Source organism: Abramis brama (assembly GCF_963993115.1).
Source record: "Abramis brama genome assembly, chromosome: 7".
Taxonomy (NCBI): domain Eukaryota; kingdom Metazoa; phylum Chordata; class Actinopteri; order Cypriniformes; family Leuciscidae; genus Abramis; species Abramis brama.
In genome coordinates, this window is record NC_139969.1 from 28,348,515 (window position 1) to 28,361,587 (window position 13,073).

The 13,073-nt window shown below is 42.1% G+C and overlaps 1 long non-coding RNA gene across 1 annotated transcript; it reads left to right on the forward strand.

The window, feature by feature from the left end:
• Positions 1-1,841: 1,841 nt before the first annotated feature.
• Positions 1,842-3,547, forward strand: LOC311087215. Its single transcript, XR_014607193.1, has 3 exons — positions 1,842-1,925; positions 2,523-2,591; positions 3,119-3,547. It is a non-coding gene; the product is annotated as an uncharacterized lncRNA (long non-coding RNA).
• Positions 3,548-13,073: the final 9,526 nt, after the last annotated feature.

Here is a 13,073-nt window from a genome sequence, read left to right on the forward strand (position 1 = left end):
AGACTGTCGTGGTGTCATCTGCCCTGCCCTACTGTTTGAACTGTTTCACACCTCACTCTCCTTGTTGTGCCGTCTACAGTATTGTTAATAAAACTTCCCTTCACGTTCGTTCTGCGTCTGGGTCCTCTCTCTTGCAGAACCTGACAGGTACATCTTAAGACACTATGCATAGATTTTAAAGTGTGTACATAAATAAAGCATCATTACACAGCATAGTTTAATATTTAAATATGAATAAATAATGCTATATAACAATTATGTAACTGTTAGCATGGTTGTGTTGAGTCAATCAATAATATGAAGTGATTTATGACGAAGTACAAATTTATCAGTGACACTTAACTTTAATAGATATTAAAATTATGATTCTGATAAGGCACATAATTGAATAATAATGAATTCAGATTATCATGATTCTTATAGAGATTCAGATTATTATTTATTTAAAAAATCTCAAATGTAATAAGACATAAATGTCCAGTGACATATAATGTGGCTTTTGACATCATCTTGACTATCATATAATATGATTATTAATAAATGTGCCTGTGTAATGATTTATGAGATGAAAATAATGAACCACACGAATAGGCTATGTTAAATTCACCAGTGAATATGGCAACTACCTTGCTCTTCATAAATGTTTCATTTCGGGGGATGAGTAACGTCTTGAAAATACTTTTCAGATAATCGTCACACTTCAACAGCAAAATTGCTCCTGAACTGATAATATCCTCGATATGTCAATAATATCCGGTGTTATATGGTCGCGGCTCAAAAACTAGAAGCTGCCTGCCTTTGCCAGCATTAAGGCATCCTATGAGCTTTCGAAACCACTACTTGCTGTCTAAGCAGGCAGCTCGTATTGAAACATAGCCTAACCATTACGATGAACTGCGTACTCAAAGATAACTTAAATCACTCCAACTTCAACTTTATTCTTAAACAATGAACATGGTTGCGAGAGTGAATGTGAAAGTGGTTTCTTTCTATACTTTCACGAAGAAAATGATTACGGCATTTAAACATTACAAAACATAACACTTGGTGAATTCACATTGCCATCACATTTACTGATGATTTCTGAATGGATATATTTACAAATTACCTGTAAATTAGTAGGCTCCATGTCACGCTGATTTGTTGTGTGTGAAATCGGTCACTGCTAAGTTTCGGTAGTTTGTGTCGGCGTTGACTCGTAGACTGTAAAAAAATTGCGTTTACTGTATCGAGTTTGTTGACACCCATTAGACTCATAGATCAGGCATGACAATTATTGAGGGACAACCCTATTTTTTTACATATGGGGACAACATCCTCTACATTCTCACACTCAGAAAGATATCATAATAGCTAAAAAACTTAATTGTTTGCTGATTTAAGGTAACACTGCGGTTGTGATAAAATTTGGTGTGATTAGGGTGGCAAGAGACAACACAACAAATTAGCGTTTATATAGCCTACTGTCTATGCAAATTAGTGCGAAAGAAACATAATTTATTATACAGAAGTGAAATTAGGCTATTATACAACAAGATGTAATAATAATAGGCGGTTAATAAGCAAAAAAACAAAACAAAAAGCAAATTATTTACAGATAAAAAAAAAGAAAAGATAAATAACCCAAGAGAAAAAAGGGACGCAATTAGTGAAGCCAAAGAAAAGAAAAGAATACAAAACTCATTCTAACTTGTAATTAAATCTCTAATCTAACTAAGAAAAGAAAATACATCAACTATTACGCCCTAACTAAATTACTCTGACTAACAAACACAAAACATACAGAGGGTGGCGTTCACTTTCGGTGTTGTATTATGTAAGTCACATTGGAAACGAGCCACCTGAACTTGATCTTCTGCTTCCATGAAGGCTGTCTGACAAACAGCAAAACTCGCGTCTCTCGCTGTTGTTTTTACTGCTTTCAGGTGAGTTTAGTCAACAAAATCACACAAATAATACATACAAACGTTCCTGACACCTTTCTTGTGTGTAATTGACACGCTTCTGTTGAATATTTACTTTATAGAAATGGTTTTGTGTGTCTTCGAAAAAGTCCGTTAGCATCTTAACCGTTTTCAGAAGTTAAGGCTAACGTTAACTATAGACTGGAGCTGACTTATTTATGAAAGTTTGGGGTTATAACCACATCTTTGTGTAGATTACAGTTTTTGATAGTATTGTTTTGCTGGTAATTTGTTAAATGGGTTATTGGAAGCTGTAAGCTAATTTATTTAAACTAAAAGAATGTAGGCCTACTGTAAATCAGTGACGTCATTTACAAATATTTATATAAAAAAATGTGATTTCAGGAGTGACAGAAAAAAAAACTACAACAAAGGGTGAATTATTGTTAAATCATGAAAATAATTTCATATGCATTTATTTCACATTATATTATCTTAAGATTTTTTTATATCTTTTCTGCATTTCACCTCTGCTCTATTGGTTCCTTGTAATAAGCCCTATTGTAAATCCTATGTAATATTGTTGGCTCTGTGACAAATTGCATGTTATGTTCCTAGATCATCATGCTGATGGCCTTCTGCACCCCCTGTCCAAGACAATCTCCACGGCTATGATCCATATGACTAGTAAGCAAAACCTCATACAGTGTTTAGCATTTGCATTTGTTTTGAACAAATTGAAGCTTGTTTTGAAACTCAACTGAAGTCGAGTCAGGCATCAAGTGCAAGAGGACTCGCGCGCACACACAGAGCCGCGCAGACAGCACGTGAATGCCGAATTCAGTTCTCTTTCTCTATGCTTGTAATTTGTTTATAATTTTCTATGCAGATTCACTCCTCTACAAAATCACTCCAATTATTCTAGAATGATTATTTTCATTAATATATAATATAGTTCATTAATAAACACGCAAAATCGCTGTGAAAATACAGACCGGAAGTCAAAAGACAACGAGCGCAGCGCTGAAAAGGGGCGGGGTTACATAAGGTCTATATAGCAGAAAAACAAAATATCGTATTTAAGTTTTTCAATATCGTCCAGCCCTAAAATTGAGCATATCTTAAATTGAACCTGGAATGATAATTTGTGATACCAGATGAGATGTATGTATGATAGATTTTGAACTGTACTATTTTTTTTTTTTTTATTGCAGGTTTTCTGGGTTCCCCAGCGGAAGGCATCAAGGCATCAGATGTTGGCCTGGACAGATGTACCTGTACACCACACCGACCTCTGCTTTTGCATGGATGGCTGATTACTACCAAGTTCTGTGAGAGTATTAATATAGCAAAACTGAGCAGTGAGCACCTGTGACAGTGGAATCTGTAGGTGTAAAGTCACACATCAGTAAATTTAAAGTCACAGAGAAAATTATTTATTTTTTAATAGAAGTTTCAAACTTTTTTTCTCTTTCTCTCTCACAAACAACACAGCAGTTACAGCTTTTCAAATTCTTCATTGGAGGTGCACAAATACTATTTTACAAATCACAAAGTAAGAAATTAATACGCTCACATTTAAGGCGCGGTCACACAAGGGCTTTGAGCATATGACGTCACCCTCTGCAGCGTCTTTTTTATAAACACGAATTCAACATATTACAAATAGTAATGTATATATAAAAAAAAAAATATATATATATATATATATAGCCTATATATATATATATATTCAATATATTCAAAAATCTACAATCTACTTGACTTTACAACAAAAATATCATTTTTATGATATCGCTTTCTCATGCTCTCATCTCTCCGACAGCTTGTGACACACAAACCCACCTCACTCACTCACTCGTTTCATTTGCTTCAGATAAATATAGTTGCCATTACAAGGCTTGAATTTTGCCATGGGATTGTGTGTGTTGTGCATTATTTTTTACTCCTTCCCGCAGATTCTGTGTTCACACCTAAAGTGATCGCAGATAAAGCCGCCTCTCAGTTCTAAATTGAGTTCTTTTTCGTTGCTTATTGACCTTAAATTTGATTCTTTGCATGAAAATACTTGAATTAGCCTAATTGAACACTGTCTGGGTGTATTACAACTTCAGAATTATTTTCGTATAGCCCTGCAACAGTGATAAGGTAAAGCTAAGAGTGGTCCAGACCAACCTTCCGAACGTATGCCTTACAGAAGGTATACTTAACTAAGAACATTTCGGGAAACGCGTATTAATGATAAGGTACAGCTTAAGGTGTAACTTAAGAACGACGTAGCGTTAAGAAGGTTTTGGGAAACATAGCCATGGTAATTAAACAATAAGTGCTAGCTAGCACTTAATTTTTTTTTGTTACCACATGAGAATAGCCAAACAGTATAGATGATTCACAAAATCATACATACAGAAATGTGCATGATTGCCCAAAATCTTACTGTTCTTAACAAAAATATGACCCTATGAGTTTAGTCATTTGTAGAATAGGATTTGTGCACCTGCAATGAAGAATTTAAAAAGGTGTAACTGATGTGTTGTGTTTGTGAGAGAGAAGTTTCTCGAAGACTTAACATCTACAAATTGCACTGTTATAGGGACTTTGTTTTGCTACAATAAAAAAAAAGACATGTATAAATATAAAGAATATATATAAGTATAAATATAGAAAATAAAATTAGCTTAAATTAGCTAAATGAGGTAGTGTACAAATGCAGTTAAGGTGACAGTGCAGTGCAAATGCAGTCAGGTGACTATTATTCACTATTTGGGGAGGGCTACAAAGATCCTCCAGCGTTTGACAGTCTCACAGCCTCTGGGAAGAAGCTGTTCCTCAGTCTGGTGGTCCTGCTTTTGATACTCCGTAGCCTCCTGCCTGAGGGGAGGGGGACAAACAGTGTGTGTGCAGGGTGGGTGGGGTCTTTCCTGATGCAGTTGGCCCTTCTCCTGCATCTGGAGGTGTAGATGTCCGTGGTGGTGGGTAGACTGTGTCCCACAGTCCTCTGTGCAGCTTTCACCACCCTCTGCAGAGCCTTCTTCTCTGCTGAAGAGCAGCTGCCGTGCCACACAGTGATGCAGGAGCACAGGACGCTCTCCACCACACACCTGTAGAAGGATGTCAGGACTGAGCTCCCCAGTCCAGCGCACCTCAGCCTCCTAAGAAAATAGAGGCGCTGGTGTACCTTCCTGATCAGGCAAGAAGTGTTGGTGCTCCAGGTAAGGTTGTCAGAGATGTGGACGCCCAGGTACCTGTAGCACGAAACCACTTCCACCGCTGTCCCTCCGATGTGCAGGGGAGGGGGGAGGTGTCTGCTCCTCCTGAAGTCCACGATCATCTCCTTGGTCTTCTTCGCGTTGATGCAGAGGTTGTTTTCTCTGCACCAACCCTCCAGGTGTTCTACCTCCTTCCTGTAGTCAGACTCGTCGTTGTTCACGATACGTCCAACCACAGCTGTGTCGTCCGCAAACTTCACAATCAGACAGCTCGGGTGTATCGCCGAGCAGTCGTATGTGAGCAGGGTAAACAGGAGGGGGCTCAGCACACAGCCCTGGGGGGAGCCGGTGCTGAGAGTAATGGAGGCGGAGGAGACATCGTGGATCCTCACAGACTGCGGCCTATCTGTTAGGAAGTCCTGGACCCAGTTGCATAGGGTGGAGCTCATTCCGAGTGTTGCCAGTTTCTGTATCAGGGTCTGTGGTAAAATAGTGTTGAAAGCTGAAGTGAAATCCACGAAGAGCATGCGAACATAAGAGTTCTTGTTCTCTAAGTGGGTGAGGGCTGTGTGGACCACAGAAGAAATGGCATCCTCTGTGGATCGGTTCTTCCTGTATGCGTACTGGTGTGGGTCCACAGTGACGTCGATGTACTCCTTGATGTGAGCCATGACCAATCTCTCGAAGCACTTCATGACTATCGGGGTGAGGGCTACTGGCCGATAGTCATTCAGGCCTGTCGCAGTGGACGTTTTTGGGATGGGGATAATGGTGGCGGTCTTCAGGCAGGTGGGGACCGCTGCCTGTTGGAGGGAGGTGTTGAAGATGTCCGTCAGCACCTCTGTGAGCTGGTGTGCACATCCCCTCAGCACCCGCCCGGGGATGTTGTCGGGACCAGCAGCTTTCCGTGGGTTAATCCTCTGGAGGGTCCTCCTCACTTCTGCTGCGGTCACGCTGAGGGGCTCCTCTCCTGGTGGAGGGGTGAGTCTGGTACTGAGAGGGGGGGTGTCTGGGTCCTCAAAGCGGGCATATAACCTGTTGAGAGCATCGGGTAGAGAGGGGTCCCTGGGGCATTGTGCATCTCTGGTGTTATAGTCTGTGATGCACTTTATGCCCCTCCACATACTCCGGGGATCGCTGGATATGAAGTGTCCCTCGATCCTCTGGGCGTATGCAGCTTTGGCCCTCTTCACTCCTGCAGTCAGCTGTCTTCTAGCCGCCCTGAGAGCCAGACTGTCACCAGACCTGAACGCAGCATCCCTGGTTTTCAGTAGAGAGCGGACCTCTGTGTTCAGCCAGGGTTTCTGGTTCGGGTAGCATGTTATTGTCCTAGTGGTGGTGACATCCTCTGTACACTTATTGATGTAGCTGAGGACAGCAGATGTGTAGTCCTCTAGATCCACCTCTCCCTCACAGACAGCTGCCTCTCTGAAGATCTGCCAGTCTGTGCGCTGAAAACAGTCCTGCAGTACAGGGACAGCATCACTGTGCCACACGATGATGGTCCTCTGTGTTGGTGTCTGGCGTCTGAGCAGGGGACGATATACCGGGACCAGCATGATGGAGATGTGGTCGGAGAAGCCGAGATGGGGGTGGGGGACGGCTCTGTATGCGTCTTTTTTGTTGGTGTAAACACGGTCCAGTGTGTTGTTTCCCCGTGTTGCTATGGTGACATGCTGATGGAACTTAGGCAGTGTGTCCGTCAGGTTTACGTGATTGAAATCCCCCGCAATCACGTAAAAAGCCACCGGGTGCTTGTTCTGGAGCGAGCTGATGTTATCGTGGAGCTCCTTTAGCGCATCGTTTGCATTAGCACCCGGCGGGATGTAAACAGCCATAACAAACACCACCGTAAACTCACGTGGCAGATAGTGTGGCCGGCATTTCACAGTCATATGCTCTATCGCTTCGGAGCAGTGGCTGTTCACCATAGTACAGTTCGTGCACCAACCTTTATTCACATAAACGCATAATCCGCCCCCGCGGGCTTTCCCCGACAGCTGGTTACGGTCTGCACGGAAGAGAAGCCGACCGTCGATCTGGAAGGCTTGGTCCGGCATGTTGTCATTAAGCCAGGTTTCCGTCAGACAAAGCACCGCACAGTTCCTCATCTCTCGAGAAACCCCCAGCCGCAGTCGAAGTAGGTCCATCTTGTTGTCCAAGGAGCGGACATTGGACAGGAACAGGGACGGGATCGGTGGTTTCCCAGTGTTAGCCTTTAGCCTAGCTAGCAGTCCGCCCCGTTTACCCCTCTTCTGCTTACGCGCACACCGCTTCCTCTTCCCCTCTGTCCGACGTGCTCTTCTGCGCCAGTCCGATGTCCTCAGGAGCTGCAGTCTACCCAGCAAGGCCCTGAGACCCCACACCGCTGTTGTTTCACTGTTGTTATTGTTGTTCATAGTTCTTGTGCTTGTGGCCGAACCATCCCTTAAATTAAAAAGCTCGGTTCGGCTGTACCTTACACTCTTGTTTACACAAGCAAAACAATTGTAGTCGGTCACAAAACCAACTGAAAAAGTACTAAAAAGGGGCTTGACCCCGGGAGCATGAGAAGCCGCTGCACTATTGCGCGCCGCCATTTTAATACTATTAATGGTTAATAATGGTTAACATATTAATGGTTATTAAGAACTTTCTTAGTCTGTTCATTTGTTCGGACAGTTGCACCACCACCTGACATTTTGGGGGTTTAATGCTGCCTTCAGGAATTATCATAAATAGGCCTGCTAGTTTCCTAGTTAAAAAAAAAAAATGGACATCGTAATCACAAATTAATTCAAACTAAGGTTTTATTGAATATAGTGATACATGTCATGAATTTATCAAATTATTTTAAAAGGAAATAATGCACTTGGACACAAAAATATGCACATCACATTGACCCATTCGGGTGATTCTCACGAAATCCAGATTTAGAAGGTGTCCAGCATCAGAATTTTTAAAATGCCCTTGAAGCCAATTTTCTTTTTGCACATATAAGATTAAGGTCTGAACTTACTATAACCATTATTTTTAGAAGATTTAAAAAAAAAAAAATTCCTATATAATTATTTAATTTGGCATGGTTTTATTTCAGTTAGCCTAATAGCTGGTTTGATTTGCATTGAGAGATGATCTTATGGAAAGTACTCCATGCCAATCTCTAGGTATGGTGAAGGCTATGTGATGATGTGGGGCTATTTTAATTCCAAAGGCCAAGGGAACTTTATCAGGATGCATAGTACCCTGGATCCATGAAGTAACTGGCCTTTAAAAATAAAAATCTGCCTGCCTCTATGGGAATTTAACATAGGGGTGTCCAAACTTATGCACCCTGTATTTTAAAGCTCCAATATGTAGGAATTTTGTAATAAAATTTCCGAAAATAACTTGCACAGTGTGATATATTTCCTCCAGTTGTGTACTTACAATATCTCAAAAGTCTCCAAAGATTTTTTATTTCAGAGAAATTCCGATTTTAAATAACTGGCCGTCCCGGAAAAGAAATGTCGCGCCTCAGTGACGCAATGTCCGCTCTATCCTTTTTTACCATGTGATAGGATATTCCACCACACCGGATTTTTTTTTTTTTTTTTTTTTTTACAACAACTTTGAGTTTTTTTTTCTTATCACAATAAACAATAAAGACGTCTGACAAAGAATAAAAAAAGAATAAAATAAAAAATATGACCCACCACACCGGAATATCACATGGTCAAATGCGGAAGTGGTGGTTAAAGCGTTGTAGCCATAGACTGTATGGTTATAGCTGTTATGGATCACGATTACTCTTTGGCGAGTATTGAAGTGCCAACAAAACGAAAGCGTCCATATTCGGATACACGCGGAGTCACGGACTGTGTGACAAACGGAGGAATAAAACCCGGATAAATATCGGCAGGCGTTTTCGAGATGGAGAGAGCTGCGCGACTATCTTGGACTTGACAGAGACTCTGCTCTCGCGAGTGTATTGATAGACAGGTTAGACATGCAACTGTCATAATAGCACTTATAAACAAAGTTATATTGCTCTTTGTACTTCGGTAAGGCTTTTTATCACGTGTGGTGACCGAGATTATGGCAGTACAATTAAATACAATCGGATATGTTGTTAAAAAAATATATTTAGTCATTACTTGCAAATGTTCGTTCAAATTTACTTTTAGATATTGGTTTGAACACGTTAAACAACACGGCATTAACCATAAAAACGTAAAACTGCACAACATAAACCAAACAAATCATTTGACAAATAGCTGTGTTGTAACGGGATAATATAGCATAAGTTAACATTTCACGTTCCTTGCAGTTCATTAATTATGATGACATAAAATAATACGATCAGACATACAGGTAATACAAAAACGAATAAATTACCTCATCCGTGATCATGATTCATTAATTCCATTTAGATACATTACTATGGTGAAAACGCATTAAAAACGACATCTCCCATCGTCACCTCCTTCATAGCGTCATCAAGCTTCGCCTTTGTTATTGTTGGAAACTGCGCCCTCTTGTGGTCACATACAAAAGTTACATACTGGAGCTTTAAGGAAGAACATTTATTTATGTACGATACATTATTCATTCACAAAGAAAATTGGTGTCCTTAAAGGTTGGATTTTTCCAAAAAAAAATTAATTAAAGGAGAAGTTCACTTTAAAATGAAAATTCTGTCATCATTTACTCACCCTCATGTTGTTTCAAACCTGTATGAATTTCTTTCTTCTGCTGAACAGAAAGGAAGATATTTAGAAGAATATCAGTAACCAGACAGTTTTTGGGTCCCATTGACTTCCATAGTATTTTTTTCTCCTTAGCTGGGACAAGACAATGCCAACACATGGTCAAAACAACCGGCCATGTGTTTGCACACAAAACGAGACAAATACATGACATGCTATTGATCAATTCATTTTTTTTAATTCACTCTTCAGAAGAAATAAACTTTAAGGATTCTGTCACTTCATAGAACATTTTAGGGGTTCCCATCATGGGATCATTTTATGAATTTAGTGTTAATTATTTATTTTATTTTAATTCATAATATGCAGTAATAACTTTTTGGCATCTTTAAAATTGAGTCAATAACTCTATAGGTTTCATATAAAACCCAATAAAACCTTTTTTTAAGAGTGTATATTTCTCAAGCAGAGTCAATCATTTGAAGAGAGGAACATATTATAGTTTTCCTTTTTCCTTGTTTAGTATTAATTACATAACAGACACTCAACGTGTGGCCACCAGGCAGTGTAGGATGTGGAGAAGGCATTTGATCATCCCATAAATATTTACATGGTTTTGCATAACCACAACCAAAATCCAATGCAAAGTGATACAAATCTTCTCTTAGCAGTCACAAAAAAATAATAAAGTTAACCAGGGGTGTCTAAATGTGGTCCTGGAGGGCTACTCTCCAGCAGAGTTTAGCTCCAGCTTGCCTCAACACACCTGCCTGGAAGTTTTCAGTATGCCTAATAAGACCAGAGATGATCTTATTGGGAGATCCGAGGGTCTGTGGCTCTACCATTGGAAAAAGCGGAACGGCTAACTTGGATCATGTGAGCCTTGATAACCAATCACATTACAGCCTTGACGCCATTTCAGTTGTACGACAGTCAGTCACTGTTTGCGGATACCATAGAAATGATTGAGAAGTGCAGTAAACTGAATCACACCCTGTCACACATTTGTCAGTAACTTTTCTTATAAAACAGCTTTTTTGGGGTGTAAAATCAATCCAAAACATTTTTTTTAAGAGCAAACATGTTGAAGATTAGCTGATGGGCTGTCGATTCATTAAATGATGAGCTTTTTCCTCACAAAAGCGGTTTATTCAGCCTCTCCTCCATTGACATCCATTAAAAAAACGGCCTCTTGTCTCCTTCCCTGCATACCGCAGCGTTAGCAGGCGTTACACTTTTTTCAGCTTAGGTTGCAGGCTTGCCTTCAAGTAGCTTTGGTAAGACCTTGATTAGCTGGTTCTAGTGTATTTATTTGGGTTGGAGCTAAACTCTGCAGGACACTGGCCCTCTAGGAGCAGGATTGGTCACCCCTGTTCTGAACAGAGTTTGAGGAGATGATGGAGCGTCTGCAGTATGAAGGTTTTGGCTGTTTCAGCTCAGGAAGCATCAGCTCATCTGCATGATTTGGCACTAGAGCCGCAGGGTCCCTGTCACATGGTTTATCCTCCAGCCAGTGTCTGTCCAGCTGTTTGCTGTCCAGAGGAACGCACAGACCTCCACAGGGTCAAGAGGGTAAGATAATATTTTCAATAGCATTTACAAGTAACTATAAACCATGTCTATATCTGTCACATTGTGGTTTTAGTTTAATTTCCTGAAATTTTAGTTCGTATCTCACTATTTCCTGTTTTTCTCTTCAGTTGTCATGGTTGCTAGCTTATGTTCACTAGTTGTCATTATTTCAGTGATTTCATCCACCTGTTCCTTGTTTAGATCATCAGTGTATACAGTATATTGCCCTTTAAGTTTAGTTTGTTCTTAGTATGGTGTTGGTTGTGTTTCATGCACTCCATTGAGTCCACCATGGATAATGAGCCTGAGCCTACCACGGACCCAGTGCCAGCACCTGTGCCTGCAACGGTGGCAGAGCCTGCAGCCTCGTTAGTCCTGGACACAAAGCTTGCCGCCCAGTCTGATCATGTGTGGGCTGGTTCCTACATTCGTCCTAGTGGGAGAACTGGTGGAGCTCGACATCCTGGCGCCCACCCATGTCCCCAATCCTGAAGGGTTCCACTGGTTTTGCCCAGCTCCAAGTTTTCTTCATCGCCGCTGGTTCCGCCCAGCTCCAAGTCTTCTTTATTGCCTCTGGTTCCGCCCACCTCCAATTCTTCTTCATCACCGCTGGTTCCGCCTATAGCTCCAAGTCTTCTTAATCACCGATGGTTCCACCCAGCTCCAAGTCTTCTTTATCGCCGCTGGTTCCGCCCACCTCCAAGTCTTCTTCATCGCCGCTGGTTCCACCCACCTCCAAGTCTTCTTCATCACCGCTGGTTCCGCCCACCTCCAAGTCTTCTTCATCACCGCTGCTTCCGCCCACCTCCAAGTCTTCTTCATCGCCGCTGGTTCCACCCACCTCCAAGTCTTCTTCATCGCCGCTGGTTCCACCCACCTCCAAGTCTTCTTCATCACCGCTGGTTCCGCCTATAGCTCCAAGTCTTCTTCATCATCGCTGGTTCTGCCCAGCTCCAAGTCTTCTTCATCACCACTGGTTCCACCCACCTCCAAGTCTTCTTCATCACCGTTGGTTCCGCCCAGCTCCAAGTCTTCTTCATCGCCGCTGGTTCTGCCCAGCTCCAAGTCTTCTTCATCACCGCTGGTTCCGCCCAGCTCCAAGTCTTCTTCATCACCGCTGGTTCCGCCCAGCTCCAAGTCTTTTTCATCACCGCTGGTTCCGCCCAGCTCCAAGTCTTCTTCATCACCACTGGTTCCACCCACCTCCAAGTCTTCTTCATCACCGTTGGTTCCGCCCAGCTCCAAGTCTTCTTCATCACCACTGGTTCCACCCACCTCCAAGTCTTCTTCATCACCAATGGTTCCGCCCAGCTCCAAGTCTTCTTTATCATCGCTGGTTCTGCCCAGCTCCAAGTCTTCTTCATCACCGATGGTTCCGCCCACCTCCAAGTCTTCTTCATCACCACTCCGCCCAGCTCCAAGTCTTCTTCATCACCAATGGTTCCGCCCACCTCCAAGTCTTCTTCATCACCGCTGGTTCCACCCACCTCCAAGTCTTCTTCATCACCGCTGGTTCCGCCCAGCTCCAAGTCTTCTTCATCACCGCTGGTTCCGCCCAGCTCCAAGTCTTTTTCATCACCGCTGGTTCCGCCCAGCTCCAAGTCTTCTTCATCACTGCTGGTTATGCCCAGCTCCAAGTCTTCTTCATTACCGATGGTTCCGCCCACCTCCAAGTCTTCTTCATCACCGATGGTTCCGCCCAGCTCCAAGTCTTCTTCATC